Raw genomic sequence first — 10065 nt, 5'->3', positions numbered from 1 at the left:
AATATATAATTTCATATATTTGTTAATAATTTTTTTTTGGTGACTTAAGATGGATAAATTTAAAATAAAAAAAAGCCTCAAGAGAAATTACAAGCCGACAACATCATTAGGAACAACTATTTCGAAGGTCTAGCCATGTCAACAATCAATTAAGATACTCAACTTTAATTTTAAGGGAATTTCTATGGTGCTGATAGCAAAAATAAGCATGTGATAATATCTTTGTGTATCACTATAGAAATGCAACGCGTGGCTATTGATCTCATTGATTATTACGGAGTAACTAATGAACTAAGTTTCCGTTCCTTATTTGAAAAAAAGTCTCATTTCTTGCAGCTAGTTATTAAGTATTATTATATGTTTAATTAAACGAGGTATTTGAGCTATTAGTTAAACAAGAAAATGAATATAAAATTCATGTAGTGTACTAAAAAAGTTACAAAAGCTTATTTTATTATTTGATAAATGACGCTAGCATATATTGGAATATAATTGTGGAAAATTTTGAATTTTATTAGATACATATAGAGTTTATAAGACAAAATTGATTGATAATATTTATTAAATACTAACTACGTCAATTAACTAAGTTTTTTTCCCCAACAAAAGTTAGAACTTAGAAGTGAAATTCAAATCCATAATTTCTATCTTAGTATGGAGAGATTATGTCATTTGAGTTATAATTCGTTAACATTAACTAAGTTATTATTGAGTTAAATTAGGGAATCCATTTTTTAGCCAAAAATAACTTTTTATTTTAAATATTAAATATTAAATTTTAAATTTTAGAGTAAAGTATATTTTTTGTCTTTAAAATTTGCTAAACCTTTTAAAAATATACTATTTTATTTGTTTCAAAATTTTTCGATTTATATCAAATATATCACTGATGATTAATTTGTCCAAAAATTTAAAAGACCAATTCAACAACAATTTTACAAGAAGAATTTTTAATATAAACAAATCAGACATAGTTATTATATATTATTGATGGATTAGTCCTAAAATTTTTAAAAATTTAGTTGTAAGGGGTATATTTGATGTATATTAAAACAAAATAAAATTTAGAAGTATTTTTAAAAATTTTTAACAAATTTCAAAAATTTTTTTGTTACCACTACAACTTCTTACTAAATTTTTAATATGGTCCAAATATCTCATTTAGTTAATCATATAATTAACCTATAAAGAATGGGAGACCATCTTTTAAACAAGTAACAGAAACATAACCTCCTAGCTACTCCGTATTCCATAAGACCGTAACAATGAGTGAGATCAATAGCCACGTATTACATTTTTAGAGTAACACATAAGAACATCATCACATGTTTATTTTTGCTATCAGCACCATAGAAGTTTCCTAATTTTAACTAAGGTCAAAAGTACTCCTTATTTTGGAGTATTATTTTAAAATTTTTTAATATTTTAAGCATAAAACAAATAAAAGAGTAAATTACTAAAATAAAAATGACACACTATTACCATACTACTCATTCTGTGTTAGCATACATAGTAGAATTCGATACGTGCATAAATCGATGGTCTCTTTTAAAAAGTTGATTAATAGAACTATTTTTGCTAAATACATTTTTAAAATATTTTAATAAAAGTTGATTATTAGTTTGTTCTTGTAAAAAATTTTCTTGAAATTTTTTCAATGAGATCGTATGTAAATTTTTCTCATTTATGTGTTATATTCATTAGTTATATTAATCTTCTATTACAATACATTTTTTATTTACTTCACACAGTATTTATTTTACCTTATTTGACTTATCTTAATTCTTCTCTTTATTTTATTTTTTACTTGACAATTTTTTTTACTTTTCATATATAACTTTTTATAATTCATCAAATGTGTGTTCTTTTTTAATTTACGTAACTTTTATAGTTTATATTTTACCATTGATGTTCTAGTTTGTGTTGTGTATTTATTTTTAATTTTTTAGTTATCTTTAAATATAATTATAAAAATATGATTTTATTCTGTCCAGTACTACCGCATTTAGTAGATAAATTACGAAATATTCATATATGGTTACTTTGAATGTGTTTGAAGATTTTTATAATATTAATTATAATAATATTTTGTGTTTATCCTCTTTTAATAAATTTTTTTATTTTTTTATTAATTATTTCGGACATTGTACGAGAACCTACACTAGTTTGGTACTAATGTTAGGGTGATAGAAACTTATGTAAACAAACCATAAATTTTTTTGAGAAAAATTACAAATCATCAATACAATGACTACTAATTAGTACTCAGCAGAGGAACACATCAAAGACCTAAAAAGTTGAGCCAAACTATTTTAATTAAGTCTTATAATTTTTATAATAAAGAATTAACAGGTATAATTAGAAACTAAATAAGCTGAACATTAATTCAATATGTCAAATAATATCGATATTCATTAATAAATGATCATTTCATAAAAATAAATAATTAGAACACACATCGAGAATAGTATTACGACAAACAAAAAAAGGGAAGTAATAACTCTAAAATACTCCAAATAATACAACAAAAACACATAAATAATTACGCACCTTATGTTTATAGGTCAATGATGCCAAAAAAATAGTTTGAAATGTGTATCAAAAAGATGTAAAATAGTTAGTAAATATAAAATAATGTCCAAAAAATTTATGAAATTCAACAAAATTTTCCCAAACAGTTTTATCACAAAAATTAATTTAAGATGATTATATTATACACTAATAATATAAGATAATTAGGTGAACCGACTGAACCGGTAGGGTTTATCAAAAGACCGATTCTCTAAAAAAAATTGAAAACCCCACCCCCCAAAACACCCGACCCTCTCTCCCATCTGTCTCACTCTCACATAGAAAACAAAATCTCTAGTTTGCTTAACCTAGGGGAGAAAAGACCGCCGCCAACATTAGCCCCCAGGCAACGCCCCACTAGCCACTGTCAGGTCCCCCAGCCACCGCTACTCATCTCTTCCTCACCGTATATGCTCGTCGCGATTCCCCACCAACCATCGTCACCCGTAGCCGCCGCCAGTCTTCTATTCACCTTCTATTAGCTCGTCGTGAACGCCGCCTCTGTGATCGTTGTCATCGGTAGTGACAGCGGTCAACATCGCAACCACCGCCAGAGCGAGTTGCTGTCGCGAGTGTCTTCCTACCGGCGCCAGCTCTGTTCGACCGTTCTACCCCAGCCACTGTTCCCGTCGCCGCCAAATCTGCAGTCTTATCTGTCTTTCAATAACATTAGGTAAAAACCTAATTTGAAGTAATAATCTGCAGTCTTATCTGTCTTTCCTGGAATATTTGTTCAATATTTGGATGCTGTCAGTGCTACTGAGATTGAAATTTTAAATCATTAGTTAAATCTACTCCTGTTGTGTATTATAGTTTTTTTTATTGATTCATTGTATGATTTGTTGATTTTTCTTAGTTAATGTTTCTAAAAATTACTGCTTTAGTTCATTGCTGAATCTTGTTAAGCTTGCTTTAGTTCTGAAGTTGCTTGTTGCTTAAATTTAAAGGGATTGTGAATTTGGATTTAAGCTGTTATTGAAGTTTCCTTCGTTAGGGTGTTCTTCAGTTTCCAAGTGAAACTTTCCCTTTGGCAATCTAAGCATACACGTTCGATTTAGAGCACCCGATAATGCTGATTGTTAGATATTTCTTTCGTTGATGCTTTGTTTTCAATATTCCTATAGGTGTTGTGTTGTTGTTGTGTTTTAAATATTCTTTTGATTCTTTGTTGTGTTGTTGCTGTGTTGTATTTCTTTTTAATTGAACATTTCTACTGATTAGCTTTCTGAGGACCTGCACACCGACTAGTATTATTGCAATAAAGCTTTCCCTGTTAAAACTTTTTGGCAATAAAAACTTTGACACAATGCGATAAATTTAAATACATCTGGAGTTTTCTTATTGTGTAGGAGAGATTTTAGAAACCTATTTAAAAATTTAGGTGAAGCACTTAATAACTAACGAGTTTCGGGGGATAGAGTTTAAAGATTTAGTTTGGAGCATAGCAATTACTCTTAAAGACGAAACCGGAGCTAATAGGATAAAACAAGCAATATTGTCATACGAATGAAAAAAATTAGTTAAATAACTCTAGTACTGAGATTTTGAATTACTTGAAAAATTAAGTACAACGAAACCTTGATTTTGACAATTGAAAAGGAGATTAGAGTCTAACACTGAAAATGGTGGTACCTGGACGAATGTGTAGTTGGAAATTGATGAAACCCACAGACGACTGTTGTTGGCACCCAAAATTTAAAAAGAAGAAGAGTGGAGTTAATGAGTTTACAATTATACTTAAGTGAAATCTGTTATTATATAGTCGACCAAACTCATTTAAAATATAAGTTATTATCAAGTCTGTTTTGAAGATAAGTAAAGAAAAAAATGAATTTGCCTATATTCTCCGGATTTACAGTCTATTTTTGAACAGAAGGCTTTTTTTTAGTTACAAATAATTAAATAGGAGGATAAATTAATTAAATAAAAGGTTAAATTAAGTAGTAGGAGAAACGGGCTACTCAACTCAGATAACAAAAAAATTTAAATTTGAAATCAAATAAGCTAGTTAAGTAAAAGCCGAAAAATCTGATTGAGATGAAGTTGTTAGGATTTCAAAAAACCACCCAACGTTTTAGCAAAATTTGAAATCAAATAAGCTAGTTAAGTAAAAGCCGGAAAATCTAATTGAGATGAAGTTGTTAGGATTTCAAAAACCACACAATATTTTAGCAGTCAGTGTTTCCCCTCTTCATAACCTACTCTGCGCCTCCTTCACCCCGAACCACTTTATAATTCTTATTTCAGATAGATTTTGCACGAAAACTGAGCTTATTCCTATGCACAGTAATCATGTCATTTTAATCATTGAGAAGAAGGCTCTTAAATTTAACCAAGGGGTTGAACTGATTCTGAAACCGTGATTTTTGGTTCTATAATTTCTGCCCGGTCACCTAAGGTGAATAAATTTTCCATCATTGTTCCTTTTTCACTCTTATGTAATTAATTTATATTGTTTATATCTTTCTGCAATTCATGATTAGTTTGATGATGATTTCTCCTATGTAACAGATTTTCGTCTTTTGCATTAGCTCTTTTTCGTAATGTTTTTCTGTTGTTACTGCAACATAGTTCCAAACAACAAAGATAAGCATGGGTCACGTTGTTATCATTTTTATTCTCTAAATTGTGCCTTCAAAAATTTTTATCTTCTTTTCACGGAGTTCCAGCACTAGCAGAACAAGCAGTTATAGCACAAGCACTACAAGCAGGAGCCCTTGATTCTCTTTTTTCCACAGAGTTCCGACACAGTTCCAGCACACCGGCACTTGCCGCCTGTATCAGCGTCCTCCATCCACCACCGCTGCAGCACCCCTGTCCCCTTTCTTTTTGCCCTGTTCTAGTTCTATTCTTCTAGATTCTGGTCCATTTTTCTGTTTAATTTTACTAAGTTTGATTAATTTGGTTAATTATTTGATTTTGGAGCGAACACACTTGGACCCAACTTCTCAAAGTTCTTCATTCATCTTCGAATTAACTTGAGGCAAACACTTTTGTGGCCGAATTTCTCCTTTCCCATTTATTTATTTATTTATTTTTATCTATTAATGTCTTTTATCTATTTGTCTCTCTCTCTCTTTTTTTTGTCTTACAGAACATACACACTCTCCCTCAGTTTAACCCAAAATTCGAACCCTTTTTAATACGATAGATATTTACATCTCAAATGTTGCTATTTAACAAATTCTCTAATGCTCGATTTGCTTTGATTTAATCAAGGTTACATTAATTTCTCATTTTACTTAGACAAATATTTGTTGGGGATGAAAAATTGTTGCCATGTCATCTTTAACACCACAGAGTTTGTCTCCTTTATTAGCACCTTTGAAAGTTGATAACAGACTTTTCATGATTATTTAATTTCATTTATTTATTATTATTCAGCAACAAAATTGCTATATAATGTTTTAAATGTTGTTTGAAACTTGATTGATATAATTGGTATAGTCATTGTGCACTATTTGGTTTTCCATTGGCGTTCTATTGCTGGTTCTCTAAGGACCTTGTGTTGTGTAAAGGAATAATCAAATGCCAAGGAAACCTTGGTACACCATTAGTAATGCATTCGGAACTGTAGCTGGCCTTAATAGTCAAACCCATGCTACTCCAGTGAGTTATTTAATTCACCAGTTATTTAAAATGTTCATTTGCCTTGTAGTATATACACTTTTTCAATATAATTTGTGGGAAATTTGAATAAAATAAATTGATATTCTAACTACTTTTTTTTAGCAAACGGATGGAACGCATGATACAGGAGCAGATACTTCAAGTGCACAGCGACGTGCAAGAGCCCCTCCACCTCCGCTTTCCGGCAACGGTGCTCGACAATCCGTGTTAACGCTATACCGTTTTGACCACCTCACAATGAAACACGGCTGGCTTCGTCAAGTGACATTGGGGACGCTCGAGCTCCTGCGACAAATAGAAAGCATCCACTGGATTCACATGAAGGTGTAGATGACCATTAAGAAGATGAAGACTATGACCCGGAGGTGGATGAGATCGAGTCATTCGATGACCATCTAGACAACATATTTGCCGCACATGAAGTTGAACATCAAGGCAATGCCAATAGTAAAAAAAAAAAAAAAAGACACTGATTATTGGGTTGTTGATGTCATAGGTATTCTTCTGATGCTTTCTTCTTAGTAAATGTAATGATTCTTCTCCGTGCATTATATTCTCTTAGTAAACTAACATTTGAAGTTTGTTCATTGCTGTTAGAAAATGGTGTGATCTCTTCTATGGAGCTGACTGTTTAGGAGGCATTAGCACTTCCTCCTGGAAAGAAGATCATTCTACACCATAACAGAGAGTTGTAACAAGTTGGTCAGGCAGCGGGCTTATTGAGCGGGTTCTTGGGGACATTAGGGTCTAATTTTTAACAATTACCAATTTGTGCAAAGAGTTAGAAGACAATGAGAAAGGCTTCCAAGGAGCATGCGTATGACCATGTTAAGGTAATGTTTACTCTTTTGTTTGATAAAGTAAGGCACTACCAATGCTCGATGTAAATTGCTGTTTTTTTACATATTAAATGAACAATAGAAGGAAAGATTAAGACGCACACACATGATATCGACCATACGGACTTTTATAGAATATTCAATAAATTTCTAAGGAATTTTTTGTATAGTTTAAATTGCACTATATAATTATATAGCTTAATCCCCAATTAATCTGATCCTTCGTGTATAGCAATGTAACTAATAATTATAGTAATAATAATAACAATAATAATGATAAAACTTATAAACCTCATGAGAATGTTAAAGCTGCTCCTATTGCTATTAGTTAGAGAGTGACTAGCTATTATTTATGATTTTCGGTTAGATGAAAATGTCTGAGGAAAATAAATTTGGAACACATTTGCACAAGTTGATTATGTTACCGTCCTAACTTTAAAATTTTGAATGTTTATGTGGTTTTAATTTTTTCTTGAGAGATTATTTCATTGTTTCCTAGCTATGGGGATGCTATTTTTTTGTGATGCAACTCTCCGTTAGTAGGTGGATTTCTTTGGTTTTCTATTTTATTTGTTTTAGTTTGATAAATTAGAGAAGGATAGTGCATGTTGGGTTTCTTGTAGTTGATTTCTGTGAATTTTGTTGTCGAGAATTATTGATGTCATAAAGTATGTCTTTTGATAATACATTAGTCTGTTTGAGGTGGTTAATTATTACATGTTGTCTTTTGATCTGAACTACTTGTAGCGAGTATTCCACTATGAGGACGATAAAAAAGGGTGGATAAAGCTGGGAATTTTACAAAGAATAGGAAGCTGCTGGAGGAATTCAAGAAATCATTTGTTCCATAAGGTTTATGACGAAGAACTAACTTTTGAGCAAAATATCAAGCGTAAGCCAGCAAGAATAGAGGCAAATCACTGGAAAAAGTTTCTTCAATATCGGTTGGACGAGGACACGAAGGTAACAAATATGTAGTTGAAATTTCATTGTATGCGATTTTAAATGGTAATGAATTACTACTAAATATGCTAAATTTATTGTGATAGTGGAAAAACTACTACCAAAAGTTCATCACCAAATCATTTTTTTGTTTCCTGAAGTTGTACGCTCAAGGCTGATTTATAAAATCATTAACAGTGTAGTAATTTATCCCGATAACATTTATTTTTCTTCGTTTTGTGTGTAGGAGAAGTGTAGAAAAAAATACCGTTAATCGTTCAAAGCAACAATACACACATACTGGAAGTTCTAAAATGATGGCAAGAAAGAGACACGAAGAAGTAATTAATTTAACTTCAGTTCAAGAATATTGACGTGTTTCTGGTAATACAGTGTTGTCTTTAATACAAATGTGTGTTGATGATTGTTATAGGAGCAATGACAGGGAAGGCCTATTGGGAGAGGAGAGGGATGGACCATGAGTCATAAAAAAAAGAATGGAAAGTATATGAATGAAGAAGCACGTTTGGTTGGGGTAAATCATGTTCATTACTTTTTCAAATTTCCCTTTGCGATTACTATCATTGAATTTAGATTAGTGTAAATCTGGACCTCACATGTTTGCAGGAAGCAATTGAACTTATTGAGAGCCAAGACCCCTCTAGCAAGGAATTTTCACAGAATGATTCCCTTGCACAAGTGCTTGGAAAGGAGCACCCAGGAAGAGTTTGTGGACTCGGTATTGGTACATGTCCGAGTCGGTGTTTTCGTAACATTCCAGAGCAGTCGGACTACGGTGTACAGATTGAGGAGTATCAGATGGAGATTGTGAAACTCAAGGTGGAGGCAGCAGAACTCAAGGCGGAGGCAGCAGAACTCAAGACGGCAGCAGCAGAGGAAAAGGCAAAGAGACAGAGAATGGAGACAGAGGTAGTTGAAGAGAAGGCAAAAATACAGACAATGGGAAATTTGTTGACATACGTAATCCAGCAACAAGGAGGTAATTTGCCACCTGAAATAGTTGCGGATTTGGATTCTTTGAGAAGTGCACCAACCTCATCCCATGCAAGATGATGTGTGGGCACTAATGATTTGACTTATCAGTGTTGGAATCGGAATACTCTTTTATTGTTTACTTTCATAATGACTTTTGAGATATTTATTTGTAGTTTTTTATCTTGTTGACTTTATTTGTAGTTTACAGTAATGGATGCACTGAATGCAAATTATCATTATAATGATTCACCTTCGCAAAATTAATTATGTTTCGTTTCGTGTGTTGTTTTTGGATTGGCTGTTGGTTATTTTAATAAATTAACGCAATTGAGTGGATGAACATATAAAGAATAAAAGAGTTGTCATATTTTATTATAAATTCTGGTTTTTTTTTTTTTAAAAAGTGTTACTCGACATTTGACAGCGGTTTTAAATTCGCTGCTATATTCATAACAGGATTAGTAAACGTATGGCATTTTGCAGCGGTTGACAACCGCTGCAATCTCCCGTAAATGATATTTTCACGATTTAGTAGCGGAAGAAACCGCTGCAAAATAATGTCGCTGCAAAATACCATTTAGCAGCGGTTGTACCAGCGGTTACTAATAACTAGTAACCGCTGCTAAGGGTTTGGCCGCACACTATCTTCCATCGGATTTATCAACCGCTGCTATCCGTTTGGCAGCGGTTAAAAACCGCTGCTAATCCTGTACATAACCGCTGCTATTTGTCGGATTTGGTGTAGTGATTACATCAACACATTTATCTGCTAATTTGTTGATACATGCTTTTTAACCATCTTTTTGTTTTCATATTTTACACACATTATTCTTATAAAAGACGTTTATTTTATTTTATTAATATTAAAAGATTTGATTCTTTATGTTAATACAATAAAATAAATATTTTGTTATGCAAAATTTCTACACTTAACTTATTTTTGTTTGTGGTTTAGTTAACTTAATTTTGTTTGTGATTTAGTTCGGTTTTTTTAAAAAAAGTCATCCAAATTAATTATATGTAAAATGTTCAGTTTAATTTAGTTTTTTAAGCCAACTAAATCAAATAAATCCAACTAGAATTTGAT

Source organism: Arachis ipaensis, chromosome B01 (genome assembly GCF_000816755.2).
Source record: "Arachis ipaensis cultivar K30076 chromosome B01, Araip1.1, whole genome shotgun sequence".
Lineage (NCBI taxonomy): Eukaryota > Viridiplantae > Streptophyta > Magnoliopsida > Fabales > Fabaceae > Arachis > Arachis ipaensis.
Note: the sequence above shows the minus strand (reverse complement) of the source record.